Source organism: Podarcis filfolensis (genome assembly GCF_964270895.1).
Source record: "Podarcis filfolensis genome assembly, chromosome: 1".
Taxonomy (NCBI): domain Eukaryota; kingdom Metazoa; phylum Chordata; class Lepidosauria; order Squamata; family Lacertidae; genus Podarcis; species Podarcis filfolensis.
The window spans coordinates 23,920,766-23,942,711 of NC_139604.1; the positions used below are offsets into that span (position 1 = coordinate 23,920,766).

Genomic DNA, 21,946 nt, shown 5'->3' on the forward strand with positions numbered 1-21,946 from the left:
GCAACTGTCAATTTTCCTTCCCTGTTTTTTGTTTTCCCAATCTTAAATCCAGTTCTCCACATTTCCATGGCAAGATGCATTAAAAAAAAAAGTCATCATGGAAATTTGCCAGCATTTTAGTGTGAATTTGTATAATGTATACGCTTATATGCGGTGTTGCCTAATAGACACATATTTCACAAAACAATTTCCCCAAAACAACACATTTTTGCATGTTACTTTCACTAATAGATGCATTTTTATGGACTCTCCCCCTGAGTATATGCATTATTGTACATGTTGCTTAGTTGGAGAACGGCACTGCAAAATTCAGACAGGTGTGAATTTTGAAGGACAGCTGTGTTTCAGTTCACACCTTGTTTCCGAAAGTGCAAACTAGGTGAACTCACATCTAAATGGGAATGGAATCAAATTTTTTCCCCATTCCTAGTGTGGGGCTTTGAGTTAACTTTATCATCACTGTGAGGTGGTATGTATGTTTTGTTTTCTTTCCATTAAACATTTCACAACAATTTGCAGTCTTACCAGCTGCTCCCACTTTCTGATCTGAAAGAACCTTTCTGGGAAGGAGTTACCTTGTGATATTTTCCTCTGGACATTATTCAAAGTACTAGCATGCAGGAAGGTTTCAGAGTGCATGATTTGCAGAATGAAAGGGCAAGCACAAGGTGCCCCTTGCCACATCAACAATCCTGTACCCCACCCAGAGGAATTTCACCAAACGTTTCTCTGCCCTCTGATAATTTTTGAACCAACTTCTTTTTTTCAAGACAGAGAATGGTTGAATTTTTTTTTTTTTCAGAAAAGAGGATTTTGTGGGGTGGGGGCACAGCACTAAATAAAGGTGCAGGGGCTTTGTCGTCTTTAGCATCTGGCCCCTCTACCTGTAAGAGTGCTCTGAAGTTACAAAATAGGAGGTACAGTGGTATACAGTGTTACCTTGGTTTGCATACATTTTGGATTACAAACACATCAAACCCAAAGGTACGTGTCCCGGTTTGCAACCTTTTTTCAGGTTACCACCCATTTTTGGGGGGATTATGAACAATTTTTTTGGGGAGGCCCCATTGGTGAAGCATGCCTGTTTTGGTTTACAAACGGACCTCCGGAATGGATTATGGTTGTAAACCAAGGTACCACTGTATTGGGGATGTTATGCATAGCTTTCCTCTGGTCTTAGCCACACCTAATAGGAAGCAATTTTTCTTGTTTTGCTTCTAAATACATGTGCTAAAGATTCTGGCCTTGTGAAATAACTGTAAAAGAATTACTGATGTGGATAAAGTTTAATTTCTTGCTGCAGTGGATCACAAAATGACTTTTAAAATGCAATCAAAGGAATAGTTTTATAAAGTTTTCTCGCTGGAGAAAACAGACCCTTCCATGCTCTAATCACTGCTTGCGCGTATGGATATGTGTGTATACGTACGTACATACATACATACATAGTTCCACAGAGAACTGATGTTGTATTTTACATATGGGTGGTTGTTTGGGTGGAGGGAGGTAAGGCAACCCACACATACATGCAATGGTATCATCTACACTCCCTTTTGCCGAATCACTATATTTAACTAAACCACAGAGCCTAGGGCTTGCCGATCAGAAGGTTGGCGGTTTGAATCCCCGCGACGGAGCGAGCTCCCGTTGTTCGGTCCCAGCTCCTGCCCACCTAGCCGTTCAAAAGCACATCAAAGTGCAAGTAGATAAATAGGTACCGCTCCAGCAGGAAGGTAAACGGTGTTTCCATGTGCTGCTCTGGTTCGCCAGAAGCGGCTTAGTCATGCTGGCCACATGACCCAGAAGCTGTCTGCGGACAAACGCCGGCTCCCTCGGCCTACAGAGCGAGATGAGCGCACAACCCCAGAGTCATCCGCGACTGAACCTAACGGTCAGGGATACCTTTACCTTTACCTTTATGTAAAATAAACAATGTGTAAGAGACTGGATTGACAGTATTAATTAACACTGCCCCCTCCCATCCCATGGACAATATTTAATAGTTAGCTTGATGAAACAATTGGGGCAACCTCAGAGGCTGTCACAATTTAAAGCCATCTGCTATAACTATTTCCGCTGGACTATGCAAAACATCTCAAAGCCATTCACAAGCAACAACTGGAAAACAAATGTGAACACCACACTTAGATAAAATAGTGAAAGAACAGGCTCACCACTGGCACCATTTTTCAGCACTTCAAGTATTTGCTAAGGTGTTTTAAGTCATCCCAGATGGAATCGGACAATATGAAACACAATGCACCAACTGCTGGAGACACCTTTAGTTTAGAGACGTCTTGAAAATCTCTACCACTGCATTCATCCAAAAGACAAAGATGAATACAATACAGAAGCAGCCAGAAGTAAGGTCAAAGGCACAGGTAGTGTGGGTTTGGGTGCACCGTCCATGTGTAGGGCTGTAGTGGAAAAATTACTCTTGGAGGGCGAGACTTTCCTAAATAATATCCACTCTCCATCACATGAACTGAAATGAGTAACATGCCTCACATATTACGTCAGGGTCAGCTGGAGACTGCATGGCAGACAGATGCACTGGGCTTGAAATGACTACATAGATGCAGAGGCTTGCTTTAAAAAACTGTGTGTGTGTGTGTGTGTGTGTGTGTGTGTGTCCAATGAGAGCCATGAAGCAGAAACTTAACCATGCTTACTCAGGGCCAGTCAGATGGGTGGGATATAAATAGTAAAATTATTATTATGGAACAGGATGTCTCTATTTGCATCAGAGAAATGTTGAAGGTTATGCCTCCCTCCCTCTCCCAGTAACCATCCCTTGTTTTTTCTCTTTCTTAGAAGAAATAGCTTCCACTGCATGTGTGTGAAGCACTGTAAATGCACCATCTGCTGATGTACAAAAAGCCAGCTCTGGAGGTAGGGGGCGTGTTCATTGGGAAAATGGCACAGGAGGCGAATACCTCTCAATACCATCATCCTAGTCCAAAATGGAAAACCCCATGGCTGCGTTTTGCATTGCCTTGTGTAGTTTGGCCCTAACAGAAAGACTCTAGGAAATTTAGCTATTATGTAGATGACTGCTCTATTATGTGTGCTTTCGAGTTTCAGGGAAAGCTCTTTTCAAGAAAAGAATCACATATAATGCTGCTGTCCAATGCTAATGGATTAGCACTATGAATCCCCCCCCAAAAAAGTTCCATTCATTGCTGGCAGTTTTGCCTAGTGCTTTTGTACAGGCTGTAGTGCACAGAGCAAAGATAAATGTGGGCATCTTGGCATTAAGGTTAGTTGCAGATGGATTTGTTTTTAAAAATAAAATGAAAAGTTACCCTTTTAAGGTACCCATTTCTCGTGGCCACACCTTGGCAATATGTATTGCATATATGAATGATCAGATATGTTTAATGATTTCAAGTCTCACTGTTCAAGACCTGGATGTACTTACCCTAAAGAGGAATGCAACATTTGCAGCAAGTGCTTTTCAATTTTTTCCATTATGGAAGTTAAACAGCATTTTCTTGCGAAACCAAAAAACACACACTATCATGTGCAATTTATGTAATGACGACGATTGCATCTGCCTTATTCTCTGGTATGTTTTCTACTTTAAAAGCACCACATGAAATACTTCAGGGATAGGTGTAGTGCCTATTATTGTCTGCTAGTAACCTCTTGTCCTGGCATCTGTTGTGTTGCTATCAACAATAACTTGAACATGAGATTTTTAGGTGACAGCCTCAGTGGCTATTCTTTTGTTGTTAAGACTCTCTGTTGTTATGGAGACAACCGAGTAGACAAAGAGTGATTTTCCTGCACAAGAAATGCTTCTTACCTAGAAGAGATTATTCACTCTGCCATATGCTTGCTGAAGCCTGATTCATCCATAGGAGGTCACATGAAATGCAAGTCTGGGTTTAGCTCCACCCAACACACTGCAAGCCAAAATTGTGTATTAGCATGAGTGAACAAGTCCCCTACATTTTTTTTTTTAAATTTCCAATTAAATAAATATACCCCACCTTTCAGGATAGAAATCCTTCCAAGGTGGCTTAGAAGTAAGAGTCAATTAGCACCAGATTTAGGGCAGTGTGGGTAGTTCCCCTGCACAGCGTGCCAAGCCGAGGGGGTGAAAAATTGAGACGATGCATAACTGAGAAGATCCATTTGGGGTTGCCAGATTTTGGCCTCACATGGGGCACCGTATTATGAAGGATTACCAAAGTCCACCCCTGAGTCAATTACATATTAAGAAACACAGAATCTACTATATATTTAACAGTACCACTATTTGCCAACTCCACCTTACTGAATGGCCACAGTACTCAGATTATTAATGCACCAGGATTTGCACAAGCAATGTCAAAGAAGATGTGCACCTCAGTTGTGTAATGTTCATGCAAAGTATACTGGGTGCTGGCTCCATGATATTTTCAAGGTGACCTTCCCTGCCACACAAGCTGCCAAGCGCAGCCCTTAACCTTGCCATCACTTTAAGCAGCTCCTTCTCAGCCTGGCTAGAAAACTGAGCCATTTGTAAACAATGGCACTTGAGGTGCTTGTCCATTTTTATTCCATATACATTACTACGAGTTCTTGAGGCTTACTCTCAAGTTTGATAAAAAGTATTTATAAAAGGGAAAATAGGCCCAAGACTGAAACAGGTTGTTCAGCGGGGCCCTTAACACAGTTCAAAGCATGTTGGGCTCAATAAAATAAAGAAATTGTGCACCAAAGATTTATTGATGGACTGGATGCCTCTCCTCCTCTGCTGCCCTTCCGAGTCCTCATCCAGTTTTCGTATGGAATAGCTTGGAAGCAAAACGTTTTCCAAACTCTGCAAGCCAGTCTCAGCCAGCTGCTCTCCCATCCCCTTGCCTCCTCCTCTCTGTGCAAATGAAAGCCAGTACCACCTCCCTGGTTGAGAAGCAAGTTCAGCTTTCTAGGTGAGATTCCACCAACCTGTCAGCCAAAGAGAGAGAAAGAAGAGGGGCAGAGCCTCTGGCACTCTGCTTCTTTCATTTCCCCCCTCGCCCTCTCTCCTTGGAACCAACTTGGGGAAAGATTCCTGTCTTGTCTCCACGGTCACTGACGCCTTCTCTGATAGATACCAAGCTCTGCCATAGGTCTGCTTGGTTCTCATCTGACTCACAGCCCCAGCTGCTACTTCTTGAGGCTTTATTTCATTAATGATCAAGCAATGAACAGGTCGTCTTGCAGTTATTATTCCAGCATTTTTTAAAAAATGCATTGCCTGTTTCATTCAGTGTCAATGGCTTCAAAAACAGTCTTCACTGTTCCCAGTTTCTGAATCCGAATCACCTTTTCCGCCAGCCTTCTCTATTAAAGCATAATCTTCAAAAGTAACACTTTTCTTCTTCCAGAGAGGTAGCTATGTTAGTTTGTCCAGCAAATGCACTAAACAGACCCATACCACCTTAAAGACTAAAAGACTTACCATGGCATACCATTTTGTGGACATATACCATGAGATGCAAATAGACTCTAGTTGATAACAGTTAATGCTTAAAAGACGCGGGTGGCGCTGTGGTCTAAACCACTGAGCCTCTTGGGCTTGCTGATCGGAAGGTCGGCAATTCGAATCCCCATGACAGGGTGAGCTCCTGTTACTCTGTCCCAGCTTCCGTCAACCTAGCAGTTCAAAAGCACACCAGTGCAAGTAGATAAATAGGTACCGCTGCGGCAGGAAGGTAAATGGCGTTTCCATGCGCTCTGGTTTTTGCCACAGTGTTCCGTTGCGCCAGAAGCAGTTTAGTCATGCTGGCCACATGACCCAGAAAGCTGTCTATGGACAAACACCGGCTCCCTCGGCCTGAAAGCGAGATGAGCGCCGCACCCCATAGTTGCCTTTGACTGGACTTAACCGTCCAGCGGTCATTTACTATTTACCTTTTCTACCTATGTCTAAATGAACCTCTAGACTTGAAGGTGCCATAATACTCTCTTCTTGTTTTTCTTTCTTAAATCTCTTGAACCGGGTTTCTTCTTCGTTTTCAAACTCTTTCGGTTTTTCAGCTTCTTGGAGAACCTCATCAGAGATATAACCATTCCAAGTTGTTGGAACTGTTTACAGAACCATCTTGATAACTGCTACAGATTCCTCCAGCCTTCTTCTTCTTCTTTTTTTTTTTTGGCCTTTTAAAACCTTGAGTTTTATCCAATGGTAGCTTTGTGCTAGGGAAAGCATTTCCACCTATGTAAAGAGAGGCACTTGATATTTTTTTTCCTGACACCCCACCTTACTGCAGACTCCAGACTGTTCCACAGGGTTTCCCAATCAGGTGTCCCACCTTGAATAAGCCAATACAGGATAAAATTTCTTACCTACAGGCCCTGAGAACTTAAAGGATGTTCCTTGAGAACAACAAGCAAACCTGAAATGCCAAATTCTTCATTAGTAGAGCTGTGCATCAAATTTTCCAGTTTTCGTCTTCTTTAAAAACATCAACTTTGTTAGTTTTTCAAGGTCTAGTAACCGTCAGATGACTTGGTCATAACAGCACTTTGGTGAAAACATCGCTTGATGAATGGAGATGACCAAATGGAGATGGTGGTTATAGCAACTAACCTTAAATAACTCTTCTCTGAAGCTTCTGTTGAATTAGAACCATTGCTGCCAATGATGAGTTGTTGTTGTTGTTTAAAAAAGGAATTTTCTTATTTTAAAAATGAGCTCTTTGAGTGGAAACTGCCACGTAACACATTTCAAAAGCACAGGGTTTTGTTGTTCTTTAAGAATTATTACAGCCCTTGGGCTGCATGATCTGAATGCTTCACCACGTGAACACATTCCCTGCCCATGGAAAGCTAGTATATCAATGGAATCTGCCGTTTCCTTGCCCTGCTAACTTTCTACATGCAGGGTTTTTTGTTTTTGTTTTTACACGGGCTGCACTGAAACATGTAGCGGAAGTGTCATAGTTCCAGACTTGTTAAACAAGAATGCACACACGTACCTAAAGTAACAGGGAAACAGAAGAGTGCCAACTATTACTGCAAGTTCTGACTTGTACGTGTAAAACACTTTGTATTATAAAAGAGATATCTCAAGGGTGAAACGTACAGAGAGCGAGTCCTGTTATAAAGCAGCATTGCTTGGCTAGTGACATGCTACTGCTGAAAGCTGTGCACCAGGTGCTGCCTCTGACCACCAACAAAAGGCTGTCAAAGTCAATTCTTATCTGTTTGTTCAGGTTTCCTCATGCAGACAAGGCATGCGCTCCTGTGTAATGTGTTTGTTTAATGGAACAGATATTGTTGATGCAATCCTGATAGAAAAGCTCATCCCTGCCTATTTCAAAAAGGCAACAAATCCTCAAATACCATGTTATCTATTCTGTGTGAGCTACCAGACCATTTAAATCAGTGTTGTGAAACATAAGATAGATCTTTCAGACCGGTCGCATTTTAGCTCCTGCCATTAAAAAGGTGGCTATTGGAAATCTCTTCACTGGAAGAGAGGGGGCATGAGCAGACGTTTAATGCAGATTTAAATGCATAAAATATTATATCATGTTGTACAGGTCATCTGCATTCCGTTTCATTTGCTTCCTGCATTGATTTATTAGGATGCTGAACCGTGAATCTGCCATTGGCTCTCTCTCATCCCCAGGACCAGCCTAATGCCATGTGTGACTGAAAACAAGGGAAGTTCTAGCCTCAGTAGCAAGATTTGGCCAAATAAATAAAAAATAATTGTCCAGTAACACTGTAGAGACCAACTAAGTTTGTTCTGGGTATACGCTTTTGTGCGCGTGCAGAAAAACTTAGTTGGTCTCTAAGGTGCTACTGGACAATTTCTTAGTTTTTTTATTTATTTCGACTGTGTCAGACCAACATGGCTACCTACCTGAATCAAGATTTGGCCAGTTAAAAATTGGATGTAAATGGTGGCTTGCAGAATGAAATGCCAAATTTCTTATTACTCCACTGGCTCCCGGTGGAGTACAGGGTCAGATTTAAGGTGCTGGTTTTGACCTTTAAAGCCCTTCACGGCCTAGGACCCTCGTACCTACAGGACAGCCTCTCCCGGTATGCCCCACGGAGAGCCTCAAGGTCCATAAATAGCAACACCCTAGTGGTCCTGGGCCCTAAGGAAGTTAGAGTAGCTTCAACCAGAGCCAGGGCTTTTTCAACACTGGCTCCGGCCTGGTGGAACGCTCTGCCTCATGAGACCAGGGCCCTGCAGGATCTGATTTCTTTCCGCAGGGCCTGTAAGACAGAGTTGTTCCACCTGGCCTTTGGCTTGGAGCCAATTTGATTCCCTCCCCCTCTTTCTTTTTCCTTTCTCCTCCTGTGATGAGGCTGCATTTTAATATTTTAATGTTTCAATATTTTAATGTTGTATTTTAATCTTGTTTTTAAGTTGTATTCATTCAACTTGTTTTTATTATTGCTTGTTAGCCGCCCTGAGCCCAGCCTTGGCTGGGGAGGGCGGGGTATAAATAATAATAATAATAATAATAATAATAATAATAATTATTATTATTATTATTATTATTATTATTATATACAGAAAACAAAGGATGAAAACATCCCTTTTGCCTTGCCCTGCTCTGCCCTTCCTGACTGCCACAAGAAGAAGAAGAAGAAGAAGAAGAAGAAGAAGAAGAAGAAGAAGAAGAAGAAGAAGAAGATAATGCTGGCTGCAATCAAATCTCTAATGTGCCCTTGTGCTTTCTGCTGTCTTTCCTTTCCCTTTGTTCTGTCCCAGTGTTGTAAGTGGCCAACATCATAACTGAAAAATCCATGGAATCCTAATACTAGCACTCAAGAACACCAGGTGAGAAAAGCCATTTAAACTGTGCAATACTATAGCTTCCTCTAAACGTCTTGCATTAGCTAAGACTTCTCTACCCACCACCCCCAGTGCTTTTCTGTCGAGGTCCCCATAGACACTGCCTGCAAACCATTTGGCTCCATTATAAACTTTTGTGTTTGCACACAGGTAAGTGTTTTGTGATTTATTTCCCTTCTGGGGAAAAGGTATTTCTATGTAAATGCAATATTATGAAAAAAAATCATATTTCATAATATTTTGAGCAAGGATCATGTATTTTATTTTGACAGAAACAAATCCATCATACTAGATTGGCATTGGGGAGGGGAGGGGGAAAGGAGGAATGGGCACTCGATTTGACATGTGTTGATGCTGCCAAATAAGTTTATCTACTGAATTTCAAAGCAGCCACACCTGTAATTCTTCGCTATCACTAAGGGGGTGGGGTGTTGCATGTACCTGAAATAGGGGTGGGAAATAAAGACCAAGTAGTATGCAGAACTTCATACAGTTGTACCCTGGATCCCAAATGCCTTGCGAGTTGAACGTTTTGGCTCCCAAACGCCGCAAACCCGGAAGTGAGTGTTCCGGTTTGCGAATGTTCTTTGGTACCCGAACATCTGATGCAGCTTCTGATTGGCTGCAGGAGCTTCCTGCAACCAATCGGAAGCTGTGCCTTGGTTTCCGAACGTTTTGGAAGTCGAATGGGTTCCGTTAAACTTCCGAAGTACCACTGTAGACTGAAAGCTTGAGTGTCTGTGCATTCTCACTACAGTTTTGCTATAGCCTTCTCTGCTATAGGAGGCTACAACATAGACTAAGAACAGGTTCATTTACAACTGTGTCAAAGCAACTGGAGAAAGAGCCTCTATAACATTTGCAATGCATCATTCACTGCCAGATTCCCATTTCCTAATGGGCAGAACCTGATCAGAGGTGTGAACCACAGAAGGTAAGGGCATGCAGAAGGTCTCAGTTACAATTCCTAGCATCTCCAGATAAGGCAAGTAGAGAATCCCAGTCTGAATCCCTGGAGAGCTGGTGCCAGGCATTGTTCGCAATACTGAGCTAGCTAGACCGATGGTCTGACTCAGTAAAATGCAACTACCTATATTCTTATGCAGTGCTTTTTTTCTTTAAAAGAATGTTTAGGGGTATTCTCATTTTGCCTCAAGAAAACCACCATTTTATAGTTCAAATCAGGGAAAATAAATACAGTAAATGGACAAAAGTACAATATTCACAAAATGTTTAAGGGTATGCGTGCCCTTGCTTAACCCCAGAAAAAGCACTGTTCCAATGTAAGAGTATGCCCACTGGAAAGGAGGGTAACTAACTGAGTTGTAGTGAGACTTTCAGCAGAAGTGTAGCTCTGGAAAGAGGTTCCCTTCCTTTGTGGCTGTTACTTTCCCTTACTTTGTGGCTGTTACTTTTACAGAGATTTCAGGCTCAAATCCTATCCCACTTACCTGACAGTGAACTCCAGAGCAAGGAAGCTATATCAACCCAGCCCTGTGCCCAAGCTAGCAGGTAGTTTAGTTTTTTTCAAGAGAAAACACACACACACACACAGACACACACACTTATACTGCCTCTATTTATTGCTCCAGTTTGCTAAACATCTGCTATGCAAACTACCACACTGGGAAGATTTACCATTAATTCCTATAAACATCCCTGCAACTAAGGAAAGGGGAGACTTCTTGTCTTATGGAGGTAGGAGATAATATGGCTGCTTGCTCAAGCGCTTCCTCCATCAATCAGAATTCCCTAGTATTTGTGCTCTCACCATTTATTTATTTTTTGGACCTGTCTCATTATCTCCCGTCAGTTGTCCAAAAGCTGATCTGTAGTGTTTTCATTTAAAATACTTTTTTTTTGCCTGCTCTACAGTGGAAACAACTATTTTTTTATATATATCATCCAATCAAATAAAAGAAAACAGGGAGAGAAAGAGAGCGAAAGAAAGAAAGAAAGAAAGAAAGAAAGAAAGAAAGAGAAAACTTTCCATGTGATGCAGTTACTGTTGACTCTTCTGGGAAATGCATCTTTAAAAGGAGGGGAGGGAGGAACAGGAAAAATGCAGTGCTATTAATGAACCTGCTGGTGAATAAACAGACACCATTCTCCGAAGCTAAAAATAAGACTTCTGCGTAAAGAATGATATGAGGGATATTCTATCTGCCACATCTAGTTCCAAAAACAGATTAACACCCTGATCCTGAACACATTGCATAGCATTAAGTGCCGCTGAAATCAATGCACCAGTCTATCCGAGTGCTGTGTTTAGGACAGAGGTGTAAATCACTAAAAATAAATGTATGAAAGAGTCATCCTCCAAAATGACAAGATGCCATTTGAACAAGCTAATGATGAAGGAGAGGTGTCAGTGCAAATGGAAGACTTTCAAACAAGCCGGTGTCAAAGATTGTATCCAAACCAGGGCTCTGGCTTTCAGATGAGGTCATGGATTGGATATACTGTATGGGGAAGGGGAATATTCTGTACGGCCTTAAAACTTCCAGACTCACACCCAGAGCTTTTCCCCCCAGCCAGAACTCAATTTCTAGAAAAACAGCACTGCTCACACCCAAGGGCCATGAAAAGTAAAAACCCTGGGAATAAATTGCCAAGAACTACACTGAGTGAGGTGGACCTAGGCTAAGCAATCAAGAAGTGAGTCGAAGTTGGGAAAGACAGGTTAATAAAGATTTCTCTGTCTCACTTTAACAGCATTTAATTAATAGCCTGGGAGTACCAAATGCTACAGCTTTGTTCAAGCTAAATAGGTGTGTGTCTTGACACTGCATAGAATAGAAATTTGGGGTAGCTGCACTGAGCTACCCAAAATACTACAACAACAACAACAACAACAACAACAACAACAACAACAACAACAACAACAAATTATTACTATTGTATTTGTTAGTCACTTTTTTCACATAGCAACTTACGTTAAAAGCAATTAAGATCCATTTAAAACCCCCGAAACACAGCAATGCAGATAAAAGGCAGGACTACAGTTCTCACCTAGCTAAAAGTGGCTAAAATGCCATCAAGTTGAGGGCCAAAAGCCCAGGTATTGACAAAAGTACCAAAAACTAGATAAAGCTAGTGCCATACACGCCTTCCTGGTGAGAACATTCCATAAGCATGAAGTAACAACTGAAAAGGTCCATTCTCTTGTTGCCACCAGAGGTAGATTTAGGGCAGTGCAACCAGCTCAGCTGCACTAGGCGCTGAGCCTAGAGGGTGCTGCAGGGTGTCACAACTATGACGTAGTGAAAGGTAAATGACCCCTGGACAGTTAAGTCCAGTCAAAAGCGACTATGGGGTGCAGCGCTCATCTCACTTTTCAGGCTGAGGGAGCAGGCCTTTGTCCACAGACAGCTTTCTGGGTCATGTGGCCAGTGTTGTGTACTGAGTCAAAGGATTTTATATCTGTATTATTGTTGTCTGTATTTGCATTAGGGTAAAGTATCTGCCTTTTGGTTCCAGAGGGTACAGCTACTATTGGTTCATTTAAGCTGCTGTATTTGGATCCTCTGTCTTATTGGTTTCCTCCAAAAGGCAGGACTGTGATTGCCTGATATTGTTCCCTCCAAAATGTATCCTTTCTTGCTAGTTCCCTGTCCCTATAAATGTAGCTCTCCCCTCCTCAGTTCTCAGTCTTGTTTGCTGTAATAAAGAAGCGTTACTACAGAACTGTCTCCAGCATATTATGTCAAGAGAGCTGAAATCACAAACCCCACGTCACAACAACTGGCGACGAGGATGGGATCCGGAATGCTGAGGAGCGGTTAAACGCAGCCCTGCCTCAGAGTCCGGATTGTAGCTAAGAACAAGACTCACTGGCCGGCTGAGAAGACGACCCTGCCCACAGGACAATGGAGAATCCAAGGGTATTGGAGCCCTTCCAGCCATCAGAGCCCCACACGTGGGAAGACTACGTCGAACGCTTTGAGTTCTTCGCAGTGGCTCAAGGGATCACCGATGCCAGCAAAAGAAGGGCCACATTCCTGAGCTACTGTGGGCCTGAGACCTTCAAGCTGGCCAAGGCATTGCTTGCTCCAGCGAAGCTAAGTGAGACACCTCTCAAAGATATTCTTGCCTGCCTGACAAGCCATTTGGCGCCTACTGAGACCAAGATGGCCCGGCGGTTGGAGTTTCATAAGAGGCAGCAGCGTGCTGGGGAGTCTGTATCTGCATTCCTAGCTGAACTGCGGAAGCTCGCTCAGCACTGCGACTTCCAATGTCTGGAAGAGACTCTCCTGGATCGGTTTATCGGTGGTCTGAGCAGCAAGAAAGCCAGAAGACGCATCGTGGCTAAAGAAGAGGTTACCCTTGCTTCAGCCTTGAAGGAGGCCGCTGCCACGGAGAATTATGAAAGAGAGGAGCTTGATGCCAGTCGCAAGGCCCCTAAGATAGAAGTTGCGCATGCCATGGACGAGCTAGAGGCTACTCCGAGCCAAAGCCCAGTCCGTGGGGTTGAGTCAGTGCGTCAGGCCTGCACAGTGCACAAAGATCACCGAGGCAGGTGCCCTGGTTGTGGCGGAAACCATGAGCGGAAGAGTTGTCGTTTCCGGGATGCTATGTGCCGGACGTGCGGGAAGACAGGTCACATCGCCAGGGTCTGTAGATCGGCGGCGCTGGGAGCGACAGGAGCAACTAGACTGGAGCATCGCAGACTGTCCACGGCAAACCATGTTCTAAAGGACTGCCACTACGTAACGGAGATCAACGGGAGGGTCGTGCAGTTTCCAGCGCAAGGCAAGGCACACGTCAAGGTGAAGATTGAGGGTCAGCTGTGCGACATGGAGGTGGACTCCGGATCTGGATTCACTATCGTGTCGGACCAGACCGCGAGGACATTCTTCCCCAGGGGTAAGTTGCCCCCTCTGGAGCCCTTCCCGGCAACCTTGCAGTCATACTCAGCGGGCCGCATCCATGTCATGGGAATGTGTGCCGTGAGAGTACAGTTCCGGGACAAACAGGCAGTACTCAAACTGGTGATTGCGAAGGGCAGTCGCCCCAGTCTCCTGGGCACTGACTGGTTCCCCGCCCTGGGACTGAGTATATCAGGGCTTAATTCAATCCAAACCTGCCCTGAGATGAGCGAGGCATTATGCAAAGAATTTGCCGGTCTCTTTAATGGAAAACTGGGTTGTTATAAAGGGCCCCCAGTTGACTTCGAATTGGACCCTGGGGTGGCCCCAATCCGACTCAAACCAAGGCGAGTGCCATTTGCACTGCAACCCAAGATCGAAGCAGAGCTGGATAAATTGGTCAAGCAGGGAGTTCTCTCACCCGTGGACTCTGCTAAGTGGGAGACTCCAATTGTCACGCCCCTTAAAGCAAATGGGGAAGTCAGGATCTGTGCAGATTACAAATGTACTATCAATAAGGCACTCAGGGGAAACTCATACCCCATTCCAGTCGTATCACATCTGTTGGCTAAACTGGCTGGGGGCAAGGTGTTCGCCAAAATTGACCTGGCACAAGCTTACCAACAGCTGCCAGTAACCCCACAATCAGCGGAAGCACAGACTATTGTCACACATAAAGGGGCGTTCAGAGTTAACAGATTACAATTTGGAGTTTGTGTGGCCCCAGGGATTTTTCAAGGGCTCATGGAACGCCTGTTAAGAGGTCTGCCGGGGGTCTTGCCATTTTTTGATGACGTTTTGATTGCTGGAAAAGACCCACAGGAACTGGTTGCGCGTGTCCGTGCAGTGTTGCTCAAGTTCAAGGAGGTGGGGTTGCAACTGAAAAAGGAAAAATGCAGTTTTGGGGTGCCAACCGTGGATTTCTTGGGGTTTAAAATTGATGCATCAGGCATCCACCCCACAGATGCTAAGATTAAGGCCATCATCGAGGCACCACGACCACAGAACAAGACGCAGTTGCAGTCATTCCTGGGACTTATTAACTTTTATCATTCGTTCTTACCCCACAAAGCTTCGGTGGCTGAACCATTACATCGACTGTTGCAGAAAAAGAATGTGTGGCGATGGGGGCAGGGGCAGCAGAAGGCTTTTGACTCCTTGCGAGGAATGCTGAGTAGCAGGAGTGTCCTTGCTCATTACGATGAGTCGAAGCCGCTGGTCCTGGCATGTGATGCCTCTCAATACGGCCTGGGGGCGGTGCTGAGTCATAGGGAACCGGATGGGTCGGAAAAGCCCATCTCTTTCTATTCCCGTACGTTGTCGCCCACGGAGCGCAACTATGCTCAAATTGACAAAGAGGCACTTGCAATTGTGGCAGGAATCAAAAAGTTCCATGATTATGTGTATGGTCGCCATTTCTCCATTGAAACGGACCACAAACCACTGTTAGGGTTGTTCAACCCGAACAAACAAACGCCACAAATTCTCTCCCCCAGAATGTTGCGTTGGTCTATATTCCTGAACGGGTTCCAGTACACCTTGACCCATGTGCCGGGGAAACGGTTGTGCCACGCTGATGCGCTGAGTCGATTGCCTCTTCCTGGCGGGAGCAATGTGGATCCTGCTCCAGCGGAGCACATAATGATGCTGGAAACACTTCCGGGGGCTCCTGTAACGGCTACTGATATAGCTGAGAAAACGAGGAAAGATGCTGTTCTCTCCCGTGTGCTCACTTGGGTGGGGAGGGGGTGGCCAGGTGGTCCGCATGAAGACAAATTCAGGCCTTATGCGACAAGGCAGCACGAGTTGTCCATGCATAAGGGTTGTCTCCTGTGGGGAGATAGGGTGATCATCCCAGCACCACTGAGAAACAGGGTTCTTGAGACGCTTCACATGGGACACCCGGGAATGGTCAGGATGAAGTCGCTAGCCCGATGTTATCTGTGGTGGCCTGGAATGGACCAGAACATAGAACAATGGGTACGAACATGCAAGGCATGCCAAGAGGTGCGGCCAGAAGTGGCCAGAGCACCAGTTCACTGGTGGGAGCAGTCCAGATCTCCCTGGAGCCGGCTGCACTTAGATTTTGCTGGGCCATTCCAGGGGAAGGTCTTTTTGGTTATTGTCGATGCATATTCCAAATGGTTAGAAGTGGCGATGGTCCCTAGCATGGCATCAGCTGCCGTAATCAAGGTGTTGAGGCAGCTGTTTGCAACCCACAGGTTACCTGAGACCATTGTATCAGATAATGGGGCAGCTTTTGTATCCCAAGAATTCAGGGCATTCTTGGCTGATAACTTCATAAGAGGGGTCACATCCGCGCCCTTTCACCCATCCTCCAATGGGCAGGCTGAGCGCATGGTAAGAACAGCCAAAGAATCCATTGCGCGCTTAATGGAGGGTAACTGGTCAGCTCGCATCGCGCGAATGTTATTTTTGCAGCATACGACGCCGTGTACTGCGACGGGCAAGTCGCCAGCTGAGCTGCTCTTGGGTAGAAGACTGGTAACGGTGCTGGATTATGTCCACCCCGATAAAATGCCAAACCGTAATTCAAGAGAAACCCCCCAGGCTGAGGCTGACACAACAAGGTATCTCGCCCCTGAAGATCTGGTCTGGGTGAGGAACTATTCATGAGGTCCGCGGTGGGTGGCTGGTGTGGTCACCCGGACTAGTGGACCTGTGTCCTACTATGTGACCTTGGAAAATGGGCAAGTTTGGAAGAGACATATAGATCAGCTGAGGCGCCGGGCGCTCAGCAGGGAGGGGTCAGATAATTCATCCCTGGCTAACGACGCAGAGCTGCAAGACCAGAGTGAAAATGGCCCAGAGGTGCAGTCACCAGGGGCTTCAGCAAATGAACCAGGGTCTGCTAGTCCTCAGGAGGACGAGGTACAGGTAGGGGACCCTGCGATGTCTGGGACTCCATCTGTTCCTGACGAAACCCCTATAGCACCCCCCCTACCACAGGTAACATCCAATCCAGAACCGGCAACACCTGTTGTCAGGAGATCAAGTAGAAGTTGTAGGCCCCCACAGTACCTGAGAGATTACGTCTGCAGTGCTCACTAGGGGGGGAGGGGTGTTGTGTATTGAGTCAAAGGATTTTATATCTGTATTATTGTTGTCTGTATTTGCATTAGGGTAAAGTAACTGCCTTTTGGTTCCAGAGGGTACAGCTACTATTGGTTCATTTAAGCTGCTGTATTTGGATCCTCTGTCTTATTGGTTTCCTCCAAAAGGCAGGACTGTGATTGCCTGATATTGTTCCCTCCAAAATGTATCCTTTCTTGCTAGTTCCCTGTCCCTATAAATGTAGCTCTCCCCTCCTCAGTTCTCAGTCTTGTTTGCTGTAATAAAGAAGCGTTACTACAGAACTGTCTCCAGCATATTATGTCAAGAGAGCTGAAATCACAAACCCCACGTCACAACAGCCAGCATGACTAAACCAATTCTGGCGCACAACGAAACTCCGTGACGGAAACCAGAGTGCATGGAAATGCTGTTTACCTTCCTGCCGCGGCAGTACCTATTTATCTACTTGCACTGGCATGCTAGGTTGGCAGAAGCTGGGACAGAGTAACAGGAGCTCACCCCATCATGGGGATTTGAACTGCGAACCTTCTGATCAACAAGCCCAAGAGGCTCAGTGGTTTAGACCACAGCGCTAACTCCTGTGAATTGAGCAGAATGGACAGAGAGGCTGGGGGCACTGAATTTTGACCTCTTGCAGGGCACTGCTGAAGTTTGAAAGACCAAAGTCCATCCCTGTTGGCTACCCTCCAGACCAGCTGTGGAAGGGTACAGGAAGAAAGGCCTCAGGTGATTGTGGCAGTGTCCAAGCTGGTGCATGTGTGAAGAGGCAGTGTGGGTTCTGCACTGGGTAATGATTTAAAGGTCAAAACTAGGACTTTGAATTGAGCCCAGAAACCAACTGGTAGCCAGCACAGTCATGCCAGAATATGTCTTATATGTTCAGGCCATTCTTCCCTGTTGTAGATGCAGGGACTGAGGCTGAGAAAGACAGTAGGTTGCCTAAGCCCACCTAGTGAATTCATGGCTGAGGTGAGATTCCATCAGGGACCTGCTGATTCATAGCTCAGTCTCTTAGCCACTGCATTACACCAGCTCTCTCTCGCACGTGCTCTATCCTTGTGTGTGCATAAGAAATTCCTATAGATTGAATAAATCTGTCTATGTATCCTACAGCTCTTTGCGAGATAAACTTTCGGATGCCCCAATTTCTTCAGGATAACAACAAAAAGTCCTGTGATACCAGCTTAAAGACTTAGTGGATTTATTGTGACATGGGTTTTCATAGGAAAGAAAGCAAGACTTCGCGGTATGTGTAAAATGATAGTCAAAGTAGCTTTATATTGATATTTTAGGATTATAAAATTTGGCTTAAATTCCCATGACAAAGATAAGATTGTTTCATTTCAAGCATGAAAAGGGAAAAGCTAGAGTTCTCTTTTCAAATGTTTGCTAATATTTTAAATGGGAAGCCAGTGGAGAAAGCACAAATTATAAACAATTTTGGAAGGATGGAATTCATGTCTATAATCTTTCTTTAAAAATGGAGTATCGGGTAAAACTGATCTATCTTCATGAATTTGTACACATCTTTCAGCACTGCAGAGCTCTATGCATTAGTTTCAACACTCAAGGACATCATATAGGTTTTTGTTACAGTCTGGAAAATATGTGCTCCAAAATTAATTATTGGTTTTCGGTGATCCATCAGGGCTTTTCACACTGCCGACAACCAATCTACTGCTCTTTATAAACTTCACACAAGTTACCCTCTTCAGACATTTGAGGGTATAAATCAGAGTTAACCCTATTATCCTTAATGGGCTTACACTGATTTATCTAAGAGGAAAATAAGACTTCATGTGTGGGTGAACAAGCAACAAAACACTGTCTCAGATGAAAAATGATATCAAATGCCTTGCTCTTTGGGTGTCAGTGCTTTAGCAGCTCTAGACAACACAACTCATACCAAAAAACAGTAAGTACTGAATTGTGGTAAATAGGGCATCTTTCATGCCTCAAAGGTAGGTGTGCATCGTGGGGCCAGGGGTGTAGGAAGGGGGTGACAGATTTTCAAGGAACAATTACTGCCCTGCTAAGGCGGTTCATAAAAAACTTTTTTTAAAAAATGCCTGCTCCAAAGGTCCTATCTTACTACACTAGGGATTATATAGCTATATATGAAATTTCATACATATCAGTTAATATCTTGACCCTCCTCCACGAAAATAGCTATTTACTTGGCCGTTTTCCTATGTCGTGAAGGCTGAAATTTCAATTCAGTGGGGCACTTACTGTTCCCAACCCTAATCCAGCAGAAAGCCATCTAATTAGACTTTAATTTGATTTTGACGTGTTTTTATTTATTTTTTTTAATTAATTTTTATTCAAATTTGCAATAACCAATCCAATTACAATTTAACATCCAATTTAACTTATACATCTTATAGACTTCCGTCAGCCTATCTGACAATTTCCATATTTTTCACAACTTTTCACATTCCTTAAATTTGTGTTGCACTTTAACAAACCTTATTCTATCTTTTCATTTAAGCAGCATTTCTTACTATTTTCTTCACAAAGCTTCCTGAAATCCAACAAGCGTTATTTCCTGATCACACACAGTTTTGATATACTCTGTAAATTTGTTCCAGTCCTCGGTGAACCTCTGATCGCGTTGGTCTCGAATTTTACATGTTAATTTGTCCATTTCTGCGTATTCCATCAATTTCATTCTCCATTCCTCCCTCGTTGGCATTTCTTCCTGTTTCCATTTTTGGGCCATCAAAATTCTAGCAGCTGTAACTGCATATCTGAATAGCTTCACATCTTTCTTTTCAACATCGTTACCTAGTATGCCTAATAACAGTGCTTCTGGTTTCTTTACAAACGTATATCTCATCATTTTTTTCATCTCGTTATAAATCATTTCCCAGAAGCTTTTCACTTTCTTACATTCCCACCACATGTGATAAAATGTTCCTTCTTTCTCTTGACATTTCCAACATTTATTACTAACTTTAAACATCTTTCCTAGTTTCACTGGAGTTATATACCATCTATATAACATTTTCATCACATTTTCTTTTATCGTAGTACATGCGGTGAATTTCATTCCCTCTTTCCATAACCTTATCCAGTCCTCAAATTGTATATTGTAACCAAAATCTTTAGCCCATTGAATCATTACCGTTTTAACTTCCTCCTCCTTTGTATGCCATTCGAGTAATAGTTTATACATTTTTGACAATACTTTTACATCACTATTCAAAATTTCTTGCTGAAACCTTGATTTTTTTCCTGAATAACCTTTCTCCCGCATCTCTTTTTTAAACATTGCATTCAATTGAAAATAATGCAGCCAATCATACACCTTGTCCTTAACCTCTTCATATGGTTTCAAATTCCATTTATCACCTTCTTTAATTATTAAATTTTCATATGTAATCCAATCTCCTGTCATATTGACTTTTTTCGTACTCATTATCTCCAATGGGGATAACCACATTGGTGTTTTCGGCTCTAATAGGTTTTTGTATCTATTCCATACTTCAATTAACGTTCCTCTAAAAATATGACTTTCAAAACCTCTGTGCACTCTGTTTTTATCACACCATAAATAAGCGTGCCACCCAAATCTGTTGTCATGTCCCTCTAAATCCAACAATTCCATATTCTCCAATTTTATCCATTCTTTCAACCAGCAAAGACACGAAGCCTCATAGTACAACTTCAAGTCTGGCAGGGCAAAGCCTCCTCTTTCTTTTGCATCTGTTAATATCTTAAATTTAATTCTCGGCTTTTTGCCCTGCCAGATATATTTTGACATTGTTCTTTGCCATTCTTTAAATATAGTCACTCCTTTAATTATTGGTATCGTCTGAAACAAAAACAACATTTTCGGTAGCACGCTCATTTTTATTGTTGCAATTCTTCCCCAGAACGATAATCTCATTCTTGCCCATACGTCTAAGTCACGTTTAATCTTATTCCAGACTGGTACATAATTATTTTGAAACAAGTCAATATTTCTAGGAGTTAACGTAATTCCCAAATACTTTACTTTTTTTACCACATTCATTTCTGTTTGCTGCTGTATTTCTTCTATAGCTTCTTGATCCAAATTTTTAACCATTATTTTGGTTTTTTTCCTGTTTAATTTGAAACCTGACACCTGGCCAAAATTTTCAATTTCTTCTATCACTTCTTTAACACTCTGTATAGGATCCTCAATAGTTATAACCAAGTCATCGGCAAAGGCTTTTACCTTATATTGATTGCCTCCCACAGTTACTCCTTTTATATTTTCATTGTTTCTTATAGTTCTTAGGAAGACCTCCAGGACCGAGATGAATAACAGCGGGGATAACGGACACCCTTGTCTTGTACCTTTCATTATGGCAATATCTTCTGTTATAACGTTATTCACAATTAATTTTGCTCTCTGTTCCGAATATATTGCCTTTATACCACTTAAGAAAGATTGACCCACATCCATATATTCTAAATTCTTTAGCATAAATTCCCAATAAATGTTATCAAAGGCCTTCTCAGCATCCACAAAAATCAACATCGCTTGTTTATCCTTCCCGCTTGACAGATATTCAATTATGTTAATTACATTTCTTATATTATCTTTCATTTGTCTCCCGGGAAGGAAACCCGCTTGATCCTTATGTATCATTTCATTCAACACCTTTTTCATCCTATTTGCCAAAATATTTGCAAACATTTTATAATCGTTATTCAATAACGAAATTGGCCTATAGTTTTTAACCTGCATTAAATCCGAGTCTTGTTTGGGAATTAACGTTATGTATGCTTCCTTCCAGGTTTCAGGTAGTTCTCCTTTTTCCAATATCTTGTTCATTACGTCTTTCAGTGGTACAAGTAAAGTGTGTTTCATTTCTTTATAGTATCTTGCACTGAATCCATCCGGCCCTGGCGCCTTCCCATTTTTTAAGTCCTTTATTGCTCTTAGAACCTCTTCCAATTCTATTGGTTCATTCAATTTAATTTTATTACTGTCTGATACTTTTTGCACCCTTTTCTTCTTTAAATATTCTTCTATTGCTTTAATGTTAAGTTTCTCTTTTCTTTTATATAAGTCTTTATAAAAGTCCACAAAGCCTTTCCTTATTCCCTTCGGGTTCTCTATCTCTTGATCTTCTATTTTGATTTTCTTAATTATGCTTTGTTCCTTCCTCTTTTTAATTTGCCACGCAAGCCATTTTCCAGATTTGTTTGCATATTC

The 21,946-nt window shown here is 43.0% G+C and overlaps 1 protein-coding gene across 10 annotated transcripts in view; it reads right to left on the bottom strand.

Moving 5' to 3' along the window:
• The window catches only part of ZNF385B (zinc finger protein 385B), a 203,038-nt gene that overhangs the window by 101,660 nt on the left and 79,432 nt on the right, over positions 1–21,946 (bottom strand). Inside the window, exon 1 of one of the 10 annotated variants that reach the window (XM_083629814.1) lies at positions 2,175–2,561. The exons of the other annotated variants lie outside the window; for them this stretch is intronic. The gene's annotated coding sequence lies outside the window, so the exon portion shown is untranslated. Of the gene's footprint in view, positions 1–2,174; positions 2,562–21,946 lie in introns of those variants that run through there. 10 annotated transcript variants of the gene reach the window in all.